The sequence below is a fragment of the Coregonus lavaretus genome (genome assembly GCF_964263955.1).
Source record: "Coregonus lavaretus genome assembly, chromosome: 11".
Lineage (NCBI taxonomy): Eukaryota > Metazoa > Chordata > Actinopteri > Salmoniformes > Salmonidae > Coregonus > Coregonus lavaretus.
Genome location: NC_139998.1, coordinates 13,442,965 through 13,464,316, shown reverse-complemented (window position 1 = coordinate 13,464,316; position 21,352 = coordinate 13,442,965).

Sequence of the window (21,352 nt, the reverse complement as noted above, 5' to 3'; positions counted from 1 at the left end):
TATGAGTAGCAATTTCCTTATATAGAATTATCTAAACGATAAATATGATACACAAATGATGTTATGATGGAGAGACTATGCAACAGTACTTACAATTGAAATGATGTTGTATAAAAAATGAATTCATATTTGTGAAGGCAAGGTAGAAACTGAAAAAAAATCCATATGTGACCATGGAACAAACAGAATAAAGTTTGTTCTATAGAATTCCTCATGCTGTTTTAGACAATCACATTTGTGTCCTCATGAATGACAAAATGATCCCAGCAGTAGTAAACAAACAGTGGGATACGGGCCAGCCTTCCACAGCAGACTCTTCTCTCACACAACCTGCCTGCATGGGCCTTTCTGCTGGAAAGAGGAAAATTGCAAAGGGTGACAGAAAGAAACATGAATCTTCTAAAAAAATATCCTGCCTTCATAAATTGACCTTAAAGTGGAGAGGGAGAAGGCTGTACTCACTCACACACGCACACACGCACACACACACACACACTCATGCACACACACACACTCACACACACATGCACACACACACGCGCACACACGCACACACACACACACACACACGCACACACACACACACACACACGCACACACTCACGCACACACGCACACACACACACACACACACACACACACACACACACACACACACACACACACACACACACACACACACACACACACACACAGACACACAGAGACTGCAGGCCCCATGAATCCCTCACTCCCCTGGACACTTGTCCAACTTTATTTTGCCCAATATTATATTTATTTTTACAATATTGATCTGCGGGACATCAATATTATAAAAATATTGATAGGCTGACATTAATGTGGAGTGGAGTTGGGGCTGGGGGTGGGGGAGGATGAGTGAGCGCTGGACTCGTGCTGCATCTAAATTCCCTGGAGCCGGTCTGCTGAGGCCAACGTCTGATTGAGTCGTGTCACACTAATCTGTCTTGACAACATGCGAGCAGTTGCCATGTTTCCCTCTTAGCCCTAATGCACTTTTTTTGTGTGCGAGAGCGGCCCCCATTCACTTGAGAAAGGCTCGGGTGGTGGGGGGGGGGGGGTACAGGGGGGGGGGGGGGGGGCAGGGGGACAGGATGGAGGATTAGGGGGTCTACTGAAAAATGCAGATCCGGAACTGAAATAGCAATCAAAGCTTATCTTTTGGAGGTTACTTCTAGTCAATCTTCCGATCACTGATGGCATTTCTAAAATAAATAAGAGGAGGAAAACATAAATTGTTGATAATAATAGATATATATATTTTTTTTTTAATGAAATTGTATGTTGTGTGTACATTTCTGTTCTTGTGTCGTGTATTTGTATTGGAGTGCAGCACAGCACTTGTCTCCCTGGTGTTCTGAATGATTCAGTAGTGGTGACTGGATCACTCCACCTGGTTCCACATGCTGCTGTAATAGCGCTACCCAGAGAAACACTGACAGGTAGACACTCAATAAAGCAGGACGTAGCTGTAGATCAACTGTCCTACAGGGAACAGCCAGGACATTATTATTATTATACTATCAAGGCTTATGGTGGGAGAATAATTGGGGGGAAAATATCTCCACATGGTCTGTTTCATTAGAACAAGGTATCCGCCTAATAATAGTGTCATCTGTGCTCTAGTGCACATTGGCAAATCGCTAGGTGCAATTAAAAGTCTGGAAATCACACAATTCACACTAAAGTAGCTCACGCTGGTGTCTGGGTGGCAGTCCAGTCTCAATCTCTCTTTAAGTCTGGGGCACTCAGGCAGGATGGAGAGGGAGGGATGCTACTGTATGTGTGGCTCAGGGAGAGGACAGAGGGCAGAGGAGAGTTTAGGTGAATTCTCTGTCATTCATTTTAAGTGGTTTTGGTGTGAGACATAAAGATGGATGGTGAACACTCACAGTCCACCTAAAAGCCACCCATCCCACTGGTGGTGGTGGTGAGGATGGCCTCCCCCAGTCATGGACTGCAGTGGGCCTTCCCTAGACCTGTCCTGCAGTGGAAATGACATGAAAGGGGCAGCAGCCAAGCCAATTCTGGTCCAGATGGGAGAGGGCCCACCCTAGGCAGGTGGGCCAGGGGCCACAGGGCCAGGGGGCCAAGTGCACGGATCAGACCACGGAGGGTGGTAGGGGAGCGCTCCCCCTGCTGGCCCATCCTATCTCCTGCTTCTGCTCCTCCCCCCAAAAATCCACTTTGTAACACATGACCGGACGACCTGAATAATTAAACTCCTCTTCAATATTTCACATGCCCCCCTTTCAATGTTTGTTGCCCTGGCCTAATGCAATTTTCATGCCAAAATGTTTTTGTCCTACTTTAAAACGTGAACACCGCTACTGTCAAGATTTGGGTCAATTGCAGTTTGGGTATTTTGGGTAATTTGCACCAGGGAGGCATGAAATGAAATGACCATTCAACCTGTGCATCTGAACTCTCGTACTAAAGATCACTAACACACATACACACACACCAGAGATGGAGCTTTCTCATTATGAATGATAGAAACGTTGAAGGAAAGTAGAAAAATGTTTTAATTGTTGTGGTGATCAAGAAAACCTTGAAGACAAATGATAACATAATCATAGAGAATAAACTAGTGTTAAAAGTAGACATCAGACTAACAGCAGGTAAATCAAACTCCAGTAACTATTTGAAACAATCACTGACACCAGAGGTCCAATTGTCAGTTACCTAAAAAAAATACAATGTCACTTCTGTTTGGCTTAGTAGCCTACTTCTTCACCCACTCTAAATAGGAGTGCCTTCTGTTGGAGTAAGTAAGCAGACTTTTGACGCTGGGATGTTGGCTAGTGCCCAGCCTCTCCCAGAGCAGGACGAGGGAGCTTCTTTCCCCCACTGTTCCTGTGTGAAACCTGGCTGCTGCTCTGGCCCAGGCCCCCACCCCACCCCGCCCCGCCCCTCTAACCCACCCCGCCCCATCCTTCCAGAAGGCCCCAGCCCAGGACGCCGCGGCTGGCTTGCCATTTGGTTGGCTGTTCCCCTGCTCTCCCCTGCTCTCCCAGGGCTGAGCAGAGGGGGGGCCTGGCTGGGCTACATCCCAGCAGCAGCAGCAGCGAGTATGCAGGGCTTCATGAGCGAGTTATTATTAAACGTTCAGATAAATTGTGACACTAGCACTATGAGAAGCTTTCAGCATTTAGTGCTGGTGCTGATCAAACATTCATGGGGAGAGCTGCATTTGCTCCGCAGAGTTTTTAAAGTTTTACTTTTCATTATCTGTGGTCATTGCAAGACCTAGTTAAGGGAAACTAATTGAACACACGCAACACAAGTTTAAGTTACACAGCTTCGTTAATTCATGTTTGGGATTTAAATATAGGATTGGACCCCACTTAACTGCAATTTTAGAAGCTTATTTATTCCACTCAGGCACAATATTTTCCCATTGTTAATATCGGCATTATGAATAATCTCAATGGATTCATCAATGGCTTTATATATATATATATATATAAAGGCATTGATGAATCCATTGAGATTATATACTCCTATCCACCTCACGTCCAATAAACGTAAAGATTTTGCTAATTAGACAGATGGACAGATCTTTGGTGACGGTGCTGCTCAGACTAACTGGGCATCTGTTAGGAGTGGGTGGGTCCTCCTGGCCTGTCTGAGAGGGGTGAGTATAGGGGTTCCCTGCCTTCTGCCTATAGAACAGTTGTGCCCAACTTTGGACACAGGGCTGTCCACAGTCTGTTTGCACCAGCAGCCAAGACCTCCATATGCCTTACCAGATGACTCCCTCTCCATCCACACTCTGACCCCAGCCCAGGCCCAGGGAAGACCAACACTCACCACACTTAAACAAACACAGGACATACTAAATGTACACTTACTTATACATTGTGTACAAATACAAATAAGCATGCACACAAGTGAGCATACACACTCAAATGTTTGGGCACACTATAGCATGTAAACGGTAAACAGGATGGCAGAAAACGTGTGATGGTAATGGGAAAGGTCCCTCTAGTAAATTGATATCATTACTACTTGTTTCCGACATCAGGCTGTATTTTATTCAGTGGGAGAGGCAGTAAGAAACTATATGCCCATCCCAAATTTGCTACATTAGTCCTTTCCGTGAGTTTCTCCACTCACAGTGGTTGCTAGTGGAGTCACCAAGGCATTAATACTGTAGGAGATGAATATTTAAATATATCAAATGGAAAATGGAATGAAATGTATTGAACGGAGAGTAATTAGCTTTCATGAGGCGAGCCAAATAAGTTTTATGCTAAGTTACTTTTTATTAAACAAATAATAACCTATAGGTAATACACACCGACATATGCTCACAGACACGCACATGCACACACAAAAGTTTGTTTTCACTGCAAATAAAACCCATTTCAATGTATTGAGCCCCTCTTTCAGCGATTCGAAATATCTAATCTTCCAATAGATAAACTGTATAATACCAGTAAAGTCCATCTATTTCCTTCACAACTATAATCTAAAGGTAACCAGAGAGAAGTGTTTAATCATATGACATTGTCCACCCACAGGACTCATCTTTTCATCCCTCTATCCTCTATCCTCTCATCCCACCATCCTCTCCAATTAACTATTAACATGGAGGGTTTTCCCACTCGCTCACGACGACAGTGGGGTTTGGGGGAGGAGGGAGGACGGAGGGATTGGGGAGAGAGTGAGGGAAAGAGGGAGGGATTGGGCTCTTAAACAACAGCACAGCAGGAGTCTTGGGAAAAGAGGACCACAGACCACTGCCGGGCGCCACCACTCTCCAATTTCCTTGGCTTCTTCTTTCCCTCCCCCACCCTCTTTCCCCTCTCCCCTTCCATATAAATAACTTATTTTATTACAACTTTATTACGATGTATTTATTATAACTCTTTCTGAAATGTACTGGTATTTTGGAGCCAGGTCGAGAGAAAGTGCCTGAAGCTTGATAGGCACAGTAAGATAGGAAGGATTCTGAACTAGTACTTTCCGGCACCTGATGTTCTCTATCCTTGGGCATTAGCCATTTGCTTACAACAATATACAACATATAACATTAGAGTAAACAAACAATTGTTTTCCTGCTCTTACATTTATATGTTTCAGATGCCCAAGTACACCTGGTTCAAAATAAATCATCAGTGTCTTATCGACAATGTTATGCTTGTTGTTTTACAATGCTACTTATTTGATGTTTCCACTTCAGAATGACAGCCGGGCATGTTTTGGGGATTTTTTGGCACACTTGAATAAAAGCAAAATGTGGAACGATTGTTCAGTCAAGGAGCCAGTAGACAATGCCATGATGACAGTGTAAAAAACAGTCTAGACTCCCTTTCAAAATGTCGGATCACTTACAAAAGCAAGGCTCACATTTTTGGCACATCAAGTGTGTGCGGCGGCTGAGGGCTCTTGATGAGAGCACTGAGGAAGATGAAAAAATCAGCGGAGGGAGGGAGGGAAGCCAAAAGGGGATGGGCTGGCTGGCAGGCAGGCCCCTCTCTGCTGGATGTCCTGGGCCAAAATGTTCTGCTGGGTTCCACTATCGATTCAGGCCTGAGGGGAGATCAATACTTCCACACATTGGACCCATACTCTCTGTATGGTAGTACATTGCCAAACCATTACAACTTGTCTAAATCCCAGTAATAAGTCTGGTAGACAAAGCGTCACCTCAGACAATATAATACAGAGGTGAAATAGTCACCTTTTAATGTAGATGTCTGACAGGTCTATGGTCTCTGTTCACAGCTTGGACAGATGGAGCGGACAGTTAGCACATCCAACACATCTTATCATAATAACCTTCTCCTGCTAATGTTGGTTCTTTATTGGTTAAGTTGCTAAAGGTGTAAGGTCTCAGTGTGTGTGTACGGGTGGGTGTAATGCTCCGAAACGAGACACCACCATCTTTCTTGGCCTGGTGACAGTGTAGGGAACTGTTATGACATGCCTGTTTCTATGACAACCCCTGGGGAAAAGCGAGAGGGGGGGGGGGGGGGCTGTCAAGGACCAATTTACTCCTCATCCAGAGGGATCTACAGTACAGTACTCCCTGCAGAGGACACTACTCTGCTCTGAACCCACTCCAAACATCCCCACCATGTCTGAATCCAGAGCCACTGAAATGGGTCAAAGTGCAAACACTACAAGCAGCAGAGAGTTGGCTGTTATTTCACCCTTACGGGCCATGGAAGAGGAACCGATGAATGTCATGCCAATGTTGTCAGCCCTAACCCTCACAACCCATTTTTTTTAGAGTTTACTTTAGAAAATGTCCTGTGTCTTATGCTTCATCATATTTGATGAGAAGATACCATGTCTAGTTAATCAAAACTTGGAACCATCAACATTCCATTATGAAGAAGAAAATATATTAATGTTGTTGTAGGACTGGTTAGTGTTGCTCTTAGTGGGATAAAAGTCTGAGCACATTGCTAACATTCGAAAGGATCAAGTCAATATGACATAAGCACAACAAGATTGCAAATTCTGCTGCGAATCTGACAAGTTGAGTTGTCTGTCAGGTTCAACACGTTGTCCTCAACCTGAAGTCTACTTTCTGCATGTCAGGGTTGGTCTTTACTCCCTTATGTCTAGTTACCACCAACCCAATAACAGAACATCACAACAGAACATCACAACAGAACATCACAACAGAGCATCACAACAGTCCAAACCTGCACTATAAAGGACCTTGCTTTCTACACGGTATCAAAGGTGCACTCTAAATAAAGATTATACCTGACCATTTCTTTATATCCAGATATACTCACATACAAAGTTCACAATAAAGACCATGTACAGCATGTACAGTGAGGGGAAAAAAGTATTTGATCCCCTGCTGATTTTGTACGTTTGCCCACTGACAAAGAAATGATCAGTATATAAGTTTAATGGTAGGTTTATTTGAACTGTGAGAGACAGAATAACAACAACAAAATCCAGAAAAACGCATGTCAAAAATGTTATAAATTGATTTGCATTTTAATGAGGGAAATAAGTATTTGACCCCCTCTCAATCAGAAAGATTTCTGGCTCCCAGGTGTCTTTTATACAGGTAACGAGCTGAGATTAGGAGCACACTCTTAAAGGGAGTGCTCATAATCTCAGTTTATTACCTGAATAAAAGACACCTGTCCACAGAAGCAATCAATCAATCAGATTCCAAACTCTTCACCATGGCCAAGACCAAAGAGCTCTCCAAGGATGTCAGGGACAAGATTGTAGACCTACACAAGGCTGGAATGGGCTACAAGACCATCGCCAAGCAGCTTGGTGAGAAGGTGACAACAGTTGGTGCGATTATTCGCAAATGGAAGCTGGGGCTCCATGCAAGATCTCACCTCGTGGAGTTGCAATGATCATGAGAATGGTGAGGAATCAGCCCAGAACTACACGGGAGGATCTTGTCAATGATCTCAAGGCAGCTGGGACCATAGTCACCAAGAAAACAATTGGTAACACACTACGCAGTGAAGGACTAAAATCCTGCAGAGCCCGCAAGGTCCCCCTGCTCAAGAAAGCACATATACAGGCCCGTCTGAAGTTTGCCAATGAACATCTGAATGATTCAGAGGAGAACTGGGTGAAAGTGTTGTGGTCAGATGAGACCAAAATCGAGCTCTTTGGCATCAACTCAACTCGCCGTGTTTGGAGGAGGAGGAATGCTGCCTATGACCCCAAGAACACCATCCCCACCGACAAACATGGAGGTGGAAACATTATGCTTTGGGGGTGTTTTTCTGCTAAGGGGACAGGACAACTTCACCGCATCAAAGGGACGATGGACGGGGCCATGTACCGTCAAATCTTGGGTGAGAACCTCCTTCCCTCAGCCAGGGCATTGAAAATGGGTCGTGGATGGGTATTCCAGCATGACAATGACCCAAAACACACGGCCAAGCTAACAAAGGAGTGGCTCAAGAAGAGGCACATTAAGGTCCTGGAGTCTCCAGACCTTAATCCCATAGAAAATCTGTGGAGGGAGCTGAAGGTTCGAGTTGCCAAACGTCAGCCTCAAAACCTTAATGACTTGGAGAAGATCTGCAAAGAGGAGTGGAACAAAATCCCTCCTGAGATGTGTGCAAACCTGGTGGCCAACTACAAGAAACGTCTGACCTCTGTGATTGCCAACAAGGGTTTTGCCACCAAGTACTAAGTCATGTTTTGCAGAGGGGTCAAATACTTATTTCCCTCATTAAAATGTAAATCAATTTATAACATTTTTGACATGCGTTTTTCTGGATTTTTTGTTGTTATTCTGTCTCTCACTGTTCAAATAAACCTACCATTAAAATTATAGACGGATCATGTCTTTGTCAGTGGGCAAACGTACCAAATCAGCAGGGGATCAAATACTTTTTTCCCTCACTGTATCTTCCCTGGAAATACCAGTAGACAAAAAAAGCAAACCTAGTAAAACATGTAGGAAGATACTGAACCTAATAAGATGCTATTAGAGAAACAGACTCGCTGCTAGTGTACAGGGAGTTGTAGGGGTGACAGTAGTTTGTGGGAAAGGGAAAGGGAAGCTAATGAGAGTGAACATATTGCAGGCGCTCTGTCTTGGCTCTTGTTGTTTACCTGTGCGCTGCCTGGAAACAGTTTGTTCACTGTTGTTGACGGCAGGCAGGTAGGCCCTGGAGGCCCAGGCATGGCAGGCTCCCCTGGGGCTGGGGAAAACAACATTAGTAAATAGAAGTCTGTTGGTGGTGATGAAGAAGTGAAGACCCTCAGAGCACCCTAGCACCCTCATTACTGTTAATACAGTAGTATAACACTACTTTAACAATATTATATTATATTACAACACTATTACAACAATGGGCTTACTTAGAAGGCCTCTCTCAAAAACATTATTCAAGCAGTTTACTGAAGTAATATATGAGGTATTTGAGGAATAAGATGCTCTCACTTCTGCTAAAGAGAGGAAGGATTTGGCCCCTGTCGCACTGATTTAGAGGGCTCTTGCTGAGTTAGAAAACCCATATTGGTAATTTTTCATAACTAAATCACGCTTCGGAGCAGTGCAGCTAAATGAACAAACATACTATATATGGCATACTGTACATAATGTATGTTTGAGAAAGTGGCCATATGTTGGGATAATATTGACATTGCCACCGTAAAGGTGGCCCCTAAACTGCCCATATTTTATCCTGAAAGGGATCATAGGTATTGATAACTCAATTTAACAAATCAATTTAATGGCCTGAAACATCATCTTGGACGCCTCTTTCACTCACTGTGCTCAGCACCAGTGCTTAATAAGGGGAGAATTCTGCTGAGACTGTGATGGCTTCATTATGCCGGCCTCACTTACCTTCTGGAGAATGAATGGTTTAATGAAGTAAAGAGATGACATAGCCGCCGCGTTTCAGCGCTAAATCACACATAATGAACATGCCATTAATGAGGGCCACTCAACACCTGAACAGCCCCCTACCTTCCCTTTCCATTTACACAGACACACACACACACACACACACACACATATATACACACACACACACACACACACACACACACAAGGACAAGCGGGCTGCACACACAAACGTGCACACATGCGCTCACACACAGATGCAGGTGCTCGCACACACACACACTTTTCTATTTTGTTCATACCCTATTTTTTCAAACCACAGAAACGTAATTTATTATTTTGTCATTCAGTAACACTACATGTAAATGATAAATAGTCAATAAAGACTGAAGCAGAGACCTTATCCCAACACCTTCATCATGAGTAATATCCCCATCAGACATCTGTAGTTTATCTGGAGCAGACACTCAACTCTATTGACAGGTAGTATGTTTGAATGTGAAATACATCCATCAACATATGGGCTCAGCTTATGCTGCAGGTAAAGATTGAATCTCAGCTAACCTTATTCAAGCCACCAGATACAAAACATATGTTATATTCACTCCATCCTAATAGATAGCCACAGAATGTTAACATTTCCCTCTGGGTTTAGTTTTGACAAATGAGAAGAGCCTTTCTCTGATTTTAACCAGGTGTTTCCAGCGCAAGTTCAATTGCAGGCCATGTTTTCATTATGGCGCCCAGCTAGTGTGCATGAAAGCCATCAATTACAGTGAATTTTAACACTCCGTTTTGTGACACAAATACACCTTTAGAATCACACTCAGCCTTATCACTTCAAACATACACTCAAGGACCCCTTCAAGGAAAAGCATTTTTAACTTTTGACAAACAAACAATGGTGCCCACTGAGCCTGCTGTGCTAAACATCACTTTGCGGCCCTGAATTAAATGGGAGAAAAGTGCCCTGCCTTCTTTCTCCGGTCTCTGTGTTCTGGGGGAGAAAAGCACACATTTCACACAGTTGCCTTTGTGAGTAATATATTGTATCATGGCCTTCCCACTGAGCGTATTTCCTATAGATAATGACACAAGCTAGCTAGGCTATGTGAAAATCCATGAGAGCAAACGTGTGAGCTAATTAAGATTATAGACGGAGAGCCGCCAGGGTACAGTACTGCGCGGCACGGCGCTGCTGCCTCCATTGTCAGGAAAAAAGGGACCCATTTAAACAACAGGGTCCAAATTACCTGGAGAGCAATTTATACCAATTACACCATATCATAAAATAACCCAATTTAATAGTCAAGGAATCAACATGGGGTATTTGCCATGTGTTTGAGACAACAGCTAAAGGATTAATTTCTAGTCAACGAGCTGTCATTTTGTCTGGCTGATGAGGGGCCTCTCTGTCAGGACTTGCACTATCAGATAAGTGTGGGGCTCTGTGTAATTTAGCTGAACGGCTCCAGAAAGATGCACATACAAGAATACAGCTAGTATAGCTATATTATATGAGTTATTATGAGTTAGGTATATAGTGCCTAAGGAATAAAGCAAATATAGAGAAACATGGGATGTAAATACAACCTTGTTTGTATACCTTGTGGTCCCCCTCCCCTTATACATACATACTACTTCATAACCATCCTCTAAAGGTGAGTGGTAGGCAGTATACTCTGTCGGTTTGAGGCATGGATATAGTCTTTGTCACATAAACACACTTTCTCACAACATAACTAGATAATGCAATACTATTTAGATATAGTATCAATATTATACTACATGCCCAAACAAAACCTGAAATACATCATCAGTTATGAACTAGTCTTCAATATATTGTCACACGAACATTAGATTGCGAAATCAAGCAGTATGGGCATTTGAGTACGGCTGGAAAAAACATTAAATAATTCTATCTGAGATTTGAAATAAAACTGGTCTATTGTGGATGCTATAATCCACTCTTAATCTGGATAAGGGATCCCAATGTGTTTTAGTCACCGCTCATCTTTTCCCTTTGTGTTGGGCCGGCCTCCTTAACGTTTTAGCAGGGCCTTGACTGGCTGAACTTTGATCTGATGTCTTCATTGAGGGGAGCTCCGGGTTGCCCATTTCAGATGCAAATCCTCTGCGAGGCCTATTGGCACTTTGTAAAGAAGGAAAAGCAGGAAGAAATAGGGAGAGAGGGGTCCCAGAGGGGCTCTGAGGGAATCCTGAGGGGTGGGCAGTGCCCCCCTCCCTCTAATCCACATAGCAATATGGATTAAGGTAGGGGATAACCTTTCTTAACACAGAAGAAAGAATATAGCTGGGACAAGCTGGGGTGGGCGGCTGGGATTCCCTCATAATAAAACAGTGTGCAATAAAAGCATGCTCTGTGTCAGGGGACTGTGAATGGGCCTCAATACAGCCGATTCCCAGGCCTGGTGGGGAAGCTTGCAAAAGCCTACCTAGAGCCAACTAAGCGTGAGTAATCTGCCCGCGCTCAATGGCCGGGGTGAAGCCCATTCACCGCTCAGGAGTTTAAGAGTTGATAAATTTATTATCAGTGGCGATTAGGCAGCGCGCCTGTCACCTTCTTAGAGGCACGGTCAAGGGGAGAAGAAAAGGGGATGAAAGTGTCAGCAGTAGAGACGGCTCTCTCAGAGAGACTAGACTCCAATAGCCCAGGCCTCTAATTGCGATACTAATGTGCTAGAAACCTACGGTTTGAAATGAACCAAGGCAGAAAATTGATTTCATGCTGTGACAGTTTATATATTGCCTCAAGTAGACAAATGACTTATTGAAAGGAAAACGGCACCTTTTAATTTTATTTAGAAAGCCTTAACCGCCTGGTTACATAGGTGGGTAATTCATTTATGGAACTGGTCCTGCAATAATAGTACTTTATCATTCTGCTGAGGTTGTCAGGCCCCTATGTAATCAAATAGACTCAGTTATTGACTTTTGACACAAGAGCTGTATCCATTGTTCTTTGAACAAGTTGTAATGACAACTAAGTGAACAGATTGAGCAGTGAAATAAATGCAACAAGTTAAATAAGCTTTGTCTCTGACTATCACACCCACTAGAGCAACCACAAAGGGTGCAGTGGTTTGGGACAAATCACAAGTGCTCTCCACACACCCTCCAGCACATGGATAAACAATTTTATTAGCTCCATTCAGAAGTTTTTTTTTACATTCAGAAAACCGTATGGAAACCAAGAAACAGAAAAAGGCGTGTCATGCAACAATGCGTTATAGTGCTTGTTCATATGCCTGTCCAATTGTGGTCAGTGAAGTGAGATTAAGTAGCAAAACAGAGCCAGGACCTTCAAGCATACGTAATTGTTTTATAAAGTGGCCCATTACTGGGGCCTGCCATGCTGTCAGTCCTCAGTGCAGTGGACATCTCCCCCTCTGTGCTCCTCACTATAAGTCACTATACCCCCCCCCCCCCCCCCCCATTACACACAATTATACCACACTACACTTTCACCAACTGCAAACATTTCACACAAAAATATGACTCCTAGAGGATTTGAGCAACAGAAAGGGATTACTCAGTGCTCCAGTGTTGATCGCAAAGTCAATTGCCTGCGCCGCTTTGTGTCTGGGTCATTATGTGTAATTCAGCGAGCACGTGGATGAATGTGTGTACAGAGCTTTCAATCATCTTTATGAGGGGCTCTGTGTTTGACTGGGAGCGGCTGCTGAGGCAACACTCCATTTATCTTAATGGGAAATAAACACGCTAACAAGTTTAGCCGCATCCTCATTCAGACATAATTTCATATCAATCATCTGGTATCAGCCGGCTGATCTATGGTGGCAGGCGTTCAGCTGCTGCTACAGTAAAACAAACACAATTCTGAGGGAACCACTGCAGTTAAGGACACCATAGCACAGAGAACTGCTGATTTGCTGCTTTGCTTGTGTTCAGGAAATAGCCAGGAAAGTGCTTATTTGGGCTGTTGATTAAAACAACATACACCAGATAATAATAACACAAGAGTTTGACAAAATTGTGAGACCTTTTGACACTCATTAAACATGGAAACCTGGGCAGCACACAGGCATCTTCTGTGGCCTAGTCATCAACGTCCTCACAGATATAGAGAAAAAGATTAGCAACAGCGAGAGAGAGAGAGAGAGAGAGAGAGAGAGAGAGAGAGAGAGAGAGAGAGAGAGAGATGTGAGATGCTTCAAAGTCCCTGGGAGCGTCACCTTTCTAATGCAATAACAATAACAAAACCAAGCTATTGTCTCGCAAATAACACCTTAAATTAGTGCAGCCACATTTCCTGACACCAGCTCCCCCTCATTAGTCCAGCTAGGAACCAGGGCCAATCAGCAGCCAAGGCCACCGGTGCCCTGTCACCCGTCATTAAGGTAATTCCTGTTTAAATGCTCATCTAACTCCCAGGGCTGGTCATTGTTGCAGTTTGCTGCCTCTGAGTGTGTGTCTGTACGCATGTGTGTGGGTGTGTGTGTAGGGGGGCTTACCTGTTGCTTCCCACCCCCCTTCCCTCACCCCCAACACTGTCCTGCAGCCCTGAGATAGAGACTCCCCTAGGAGATCACACTCTTCACAGTGGTCAGGTTTAATGTGACAAAAAGGGGGGTGGTCCCCCAGGTGAGACTAATAAGCTCTCACTGCAGAATTAGACGTTTATCCACATTTATCCAAATGTAAAATGTCGAAGTTGCTCCAAACGTCAAATTTAGAAGGTTAAGGGTTAAGGTTTTGGATAGGGTTAAAACATTACATTTAGGCACTCATAACGAATGGTTAAAGTAAGGGTTAAGGTTTGGCATAGGGTTAAAACAAAAAAAAACATCTAACGAGTGTCCACCACTGGGATCAAACACACAATCTTCTGATCCAGAGTCATGGGATTAAAAAGAAATGGGATTACACCCATCCACCATCACAACGCCCTAGCAAAAACCCAAACCTACTTGATGGTAATAGCACTCACTGTTGCCCCTAGTTGCTGGTTTTGAAGGCATTTTCATGACGTCCTCAGGACATGGATAGAAGTCCAGTTTCGAAGTCACTCTTGAGCGATCTGCCTGGGCGAGACAGGCCTGCTCATCTCATTGGACAGAGCAACCTGCACACTGACAAATACCTTTCTCTCTTATTACACACAAATAGGCTACACCAAAATGCTGCATGCACACACACACACACACACACACACACACACACACACACACTGTGCGATTTAGGACGCATGCACTCACACAACTGCACGCTCTTCAGAGTCTATCATGTGAAATCAATAATAACATACTTTTTTGAAAATGCATATCAAGGAAAGAAACATACACATCTACACCACATCCCCTCTCTCACACAAACAACGCCAGACTTGCCCTACCCCATCTTTAATATAGGAACCAGGAGGTTAAGCTTTGACCCCACCCACTATCAATCAAACCATCCACAATGACCCTCCATCTGTCTGCTGATGTGCACCAGCTTCCACCACCCTGTTCCTGCGTCCTGGCAAACACGGACACAGTGTGACCCCCTCACTCCACTCTATACTCTGGGGTGTCATTAAAAGGAAGCCACATCACAGAGCACTATTAATGAGCTTTAGAACCCTCAGATCAGCCTGACTGATTCACTGTCTCAGTAAAAGGCCCAGAGTGTTTAGGTAAGACCGTTTATGGGACTAACAAGGTTATTCCTCTGGATAAGTGGTAGAGTATAACTATAGCTAGTTAAAGTAGGAATTAGACAAATAGCTATAACAAGCAGGTATGTTTCAATGCTTTGCCACGGTCAAAGGTGCAGTACGAATTAGGTGTCTGCTGTCTGGAGCAAGGGGTTGGATAAATAACATCCATGTTGTGACCCATGATAACATTTAGCCTATTCCATAATGTAAGAAAAATGGTGGTAGTAACACACTGATAAAAGAGAGCAAATATTTTAAATAATGTCCTGTAGGCCCTAACGTCTGAATGCCACATATAATGTCCAAATATTTGCAATATGCCATGCAGCCTTAAAACAGTATATCTAAGTATTCTATACATTCTTTGGAGCCTTTACAAACAAAATAATTGTTACAAGATCTGCCAGTCATATAGGTGAAGATATACTCTCCCATACGTATTTATTTGGACAGTGAAGCTAAAACTATTTTTTTGGCTCTATACTCAGCATTGTGGATTTGAGATAAAATGTTTTATATGAGGCGATAGTACAGAATGCCGCCTTTTGAGGGTATTTTCATACATATTTGACTAAATGTAATACACTATAAGTGAACTTGTCCAAATACTTATGACACCTTCAAATGGGGGGACTAGGTACATAAAGTGCATTCATTTCTAAATGGTAAAACAGGTGTGTATGAAAATACCCTCAAATAAAAGTTGACATTCTACACTGTCACCTCATATAAAACATTTGATCTCAAATCCAAAATGCTGGAGTATAGAGCCAAATTAAACATTTTATTTTCACTGTCCAAATAAATACGGAGGGGAGTGTATGTGGCACCAACAGGTGCTCTCTTCCATCTCTTCCATCTCTTTGAACACATTTGTCTTTCTCCCAAAACGGTGTAATTTCTGAAGATTGAAATCCCACCGTCTACTATCCGTCATCTTGTCTCTGACAACAACAGAGACCCTGAATGCTTTCAGCCATGATGGATAAATTGGTGGGTAGTAAAATATGATATCTAAGGTAGGTGATGGTGATGGGGCTCATCTCCATCAGTCTCATAGCAGAGGGGTAATTACAGTCTGTTAGATTGTCTCTCTCACCACATGGGAGAGGCAACGCTGTTAGTCATAGGGCTCATATAGGGCTCATCCAACAGGGGAAAACAGGGGGAGAGGGACAGTAATAGTCCAAAAATTAACATCTGTTGCCAGCTCGCATTGTCACAGACATGACAGGCGATCACAGATGACCTTTACTGATTACTGACCAAAAAAAAGAGAAAAGGTCATTAAGACCCCTGATTGAACCATAAATTACAATGTGTATTCAAAAGACACATGCAACTGCCTTCAATATGCGGTTAATCTCTGCTGTTCATTTTCATGCATTTTGGCAATTAGGGAAATACCCCAGGAGCCTATTATTTGATTGTCAATCACTGACCCAGCCTTGTCTCCCTCCAGGGGTCAACATCACATCACACAACGATAGAACATCTTATAGACAGTTATGAACTGGGTGGTTCGAGCCCTGAAGGGTGATTGGCTGACAGCCGGGTTATATCAAACTGTATACCACGGGTATGACAAAACATGTATTTTTACTGCCCTAATTACGTTGGTAACCAGTTTATAATAGCAATAAGGCACCTCAGGGGGTTTGTGGTATATGGCCAATATACCACAGCTAAGGGCTGCATCCAGGCACTCCGTGTTGCGTCGTGCATAAGAACAGCCCTTAGGTATGGTATATTGGCCACATACCATACCCCCTCGGGCCTTATTGCTTAATTAGACACTGCGATGACACTGTTTACTAATGACTAATATGTACATTTAGTTTGACATATGGATGGTAAATGATAAAGCACTTAACACTGTGCCCATGTTACTTGAATTGGTCTAAAAGAAGACAAATTGGTCGATTCGGCTTGTTTGGCACTTGGCTTCATAACAATGGTTCAGTTTTACCTGTACAACAAGTTGTTGATGTCTACACTCTTAGAAAAAAGGTGCTATCTAGAACCTAAAAGGGTTCTTATGCTGTCCCCATAGAACCCTTTTCAGTTCCATGTAGAACCCATGTAGAAAGAGCGTACAACAAGGACACATTTGAAAAGGCATTCCGAAGCAATCGGTTTGGGGCCACAAAAAAGCATCTTGTTCCCGCAGGCCTTGAGTTTGAGACCCCTGTCCTACAGTTTATGTTGGTGGCATAAATGGTGTGTGAGGGACTTGCTGCTTGTAACCTGTAGCCCAGAGAAATAAAGGTGAGGACGAACGTGAACATGTTTCAGCACCATACTGCATTAGTCCCAGAGGTGCATCAGAGGTGAGAGAATGATGTCTCAAACGGGGCTGTCACGACAATCCTGTGACAGAACAGGGTTGTCAGTTAGGTCATCTGGCCCTCATTTCCTGGGGAACTAAACACAGTGACATAGCATCTCATCACATCCTGTACAGTGGCAGTGGGGTCACACACATATCAAATGGGCATGCCAATGGCTATCAATCAGTGACAGTACATACAATGATATTCCATGCTGGAGTGAGAGGTTTGAGTGATGGGTGGGACAGTCAAGCACTCTCAGAATGTCTGTGTCACCCATACAACCGAGGAGAGCTATAGGCAGAAAGACAAGAGATTCCCCTGCTCTTCAATTTGTCTTCAGACGGATTGTCTTTTATTGATGGGTTTCTAGGTCAGCGACCCTTTGTGCTGTTCAAAGGATCTAAAGGGCCCCCAGATGGGCCTTCTCAAGATGGAGCCTATTGTGGTGGGCTTTCTATGGCGTCTAACAAATGAAATCTGCAGGAGCCATTAGCAGGCCCGGGATTGTTTTAGGGGTGGCCACTCCTCTCAGGGGGGGTAAAGATGACATTCTCCACCACAGATCAGTCATCTCAACCGTTGTGGCCTGGCTCCTTTCTCAGGAAAAGGGCTTTGCTCATTTTGCTCTCACATGCTTTGCATTGGGGAATAAACTCTTGGTCGGGCTTTACAAAAGAGTCCCAGAGGCCAGAGACTTTAGCGATATTGTGAGACCTGTTTAGGTCAGCATCTTCAGTCTCGACACCCACAAGTTTGGATTCCACAGCATCAATGGGAAATGATTAGCCCACATTCTCTTTAAACCACCTGTCAGTTCGTTACTCTGGCAACTAACGACAGATATCTCATCATCATACATTACGTTTTCAAATTAAAAAATAACTTTCTAAGCTACTGCAATGTTAAAACAAAACAACAATTTATTTGACTAAGTTCCTGTCCACATTTACAATGTTAAGTATCAATCAAACAATAGCTAAGAACAATATGTATTTTCTTAAACCTCTCAGATCCAAAGGGAAAAAGGGTTCTGACTTTAGTGTGAAGTGTGAACACTTGGGCTAATCGTCAGCTGAACTGTGCAGTGTGCACTTCACTGAGGGGACTTGAGTCAGGTGTCTGCTTCCCTCCCCTGACAGCCTTCCATACACTAAGTAGTGTGAACACCACAGGAAGCCTGGGCCTCACCTTAAACCCACATCACATGATTAGACCAACCTGCCTACAGTATGGGAACATCTCATCTCAGCCTCGACACACACAGAGCTGTGGCCAAGGGGGAGTAACACCTTGTACTACCCCAGGGGGAGATCACACAGGAATTCACAAATCACAGGAATTCACAAATCACATGAGATAGGCAAATTAGCTACAATCTGCTTAGTTAATCAGTCAATCCATTAATGAATCGTTCAAAGTCAAGAATTTTCTAAAACTATTTGGCCCAAGATAATATGTCTCACAGAAATGAGTTACGGACCAAGATAATATGTCTCACACAAATTAGTTATGGTGAACAGTTCTGAATATGTCCAATATAATGTCAGTCCTCACAGCAGCCACATAGGGTTTGTACAAGATTGTCTAAACAAAACTAATAAACAACAAATGGTCTCAACACCACGTCAATACTCAACGTAAGTTATGCCAGACGTTCCTCCTGTTGCTAACCAAGTTCTTCCTGTCTCTTCCTGTCTCCAGACTTCCATCTGCGATCCCTCTGCTCTGCTTCATTATCATATTTAATATGCGAGAGGGGTCCGGGGGTTCCTGTAATCCGCTTTGCCTCCTCTCAGCTGCTTAGCCCGGACCCTCTCCTCTCATGTTTGACTAATTTAGAACTGTAATGGGAGCATGTCTCCCCAGCTTTTAGCAGGCAGCCTGCCTGCCTCGCTCTCTCTGGCCCTGGCCATCTCTCTCTTCAGCATGTCAGTCAGCTCCTTCCATCTGGCTTTTGTGGGTCTAACAGCCTGATTACCACTGATCACTATCTATCACCGCCTCAGACATCAGGGGAACACGGGCGATCATACAAAGAGGCTGAAGACGGCAATCTCTACTCTGATTTCCATAAGTTCCTGTGATTCTGCTAGGAGATAGTCAGGTGACATGTATTACGTGACCGTAGGCTGTGACCTTCATTTGTAATGGTGTTATTTAAACAGCGATAAAGATCAGCGATTACGGTCAACTTAATGATTTAGTGTTCTAGTCTAGTTCTTTCAATCTCAGCCCGGGGAACATCAAACACATGGGCTGATGATTCTTGACACACAAATACGCAAGTATAATCAAAATAGGATCCTGTTAACACTAGACCACACACCGCCTTTAGAATGCTAACTAAGTCTAACTGTTCAGTAAAGAAGGAGCAAAGCCAACTATTTTACCCACTATATTATGTGTTACATTTTGACTCAAACTGATCTGTGTTCCATTTGCACCCCTTGCCTGAGAGTGTTTACCTTGTCCTGTGTGTCCACCAGTGGTAGAATACCCTGGGCTGCAGGCCAATGCTCACTCCCTGCTGGTCATTTGGGGGGACGGCGGGTCGATATTGTGTCCAATGCTTATTGATCCGCTCAGCGAGGGGATGGATGGGCCCGTTTCCCACACCCTGTGGACACCCTGTGGTGGAGCAGGAAGCACGGTCACATAACTTTCTGTGAGGGAGAAAGGAACCGGTACACAGAGGAGAAAGGTTCGGCTCATAGTGGGTTTACTTGTGGTAGTGGTACTTACTGATTTATGCAATAAAGCATTCATTTTGTACATATTTATAGAGAATACAACAGCGGCAAATACACTGGATGTCACATTCTAAAGACATTGAGAAACGATAAAAGTGATCAATTGTTTAATCAACTCTATTTTGCTTTATTCAGGCCTTCCTAAAGTGTTTATTGGTAAACCAAATACAAGTGGGTTATAGGTGAAGCTGATTTGACATCGACCTTTGGTTGTGGGCAGAAACCTACATATGAGTAACTGGACTGTAAATGTAAGCCAACCTAACCCCCACACATGCAGCTGTGGGGGATGGAGTCTGACCGTGTGAGTGTGGGACACTAGTGGCTGGGAATGGCCAGCTAATTCAGAACCTAATCCCATTTGATTTCCAGCAGCTCCTCGGCTGCCCCCCTCTGTGACACGTATCACTCAGCCTAGAGCAGGCGACAGTGAGCCAGCCGGCCACATATGGATCCTCCCTTGATATCATCCAGTCAGCGTGTAATCTTATTATGCAAAGTTCTAATCCTCACCTATGTCTAATTCCCCAAGGGTCGCAATATTGCGATATCAAGGTTTTGGGAGGTCATGTTTCGTGATCGCTGATCTATTCTTCTGAGGAGATGTGGGACTTAAGGACTTTCCCCAGAGGCCAAGCAGCAATACACTGAAGAGAGAGAGAGAGAGAGAGAGAGAGAGAGAGAGAGAGAGAGAGAGAGAGAGAGAGAGAGAGAAGGGGAAACCTGCAGCATGGGTTTGGAAGACGAGATTGACATGAGGTCCCTTGCTAGGATTACAGACTTGATATGTAGCAGTGGGATTTTTCCAGCAGACACGTTATTGGACGGGGGAATAAGGGGCCACCAGCGGGCTGAAATTGGATCAAGATTGGCATTCGCAGCGAGTCGGCGCGCCGGCTAAAACAGCAGCTGCCTGCAGATTTGGACTCCTTTCAGGTGAAGCCACCTCCAGTCACTTGGAAAGAGAATGGATGGAAAGTGAGCAGGAGGGGGGAGGTTGCACGGGAGGGGCAGGAGGACAGGGAGAGAGAGAGAGAGGGTGGGTGATAATTTTGATGTCTGTGAGATTTAGCAGCGACGTAATGGGATTAAGTGTAACACCTTTGCTGGAGAAAAAAGCCACCTGGTGCTGTAACTGGATGAGAGTGAGGCCTAATCCGTTCCCATCTGTAGGATGCCATTCATAAAGCTCCCAGTGGTTTCCGCTCTGCTTGCTTTAGTTAATGCCATCAACAGGAGCGATGTGGAAAAAAGTCCAGAA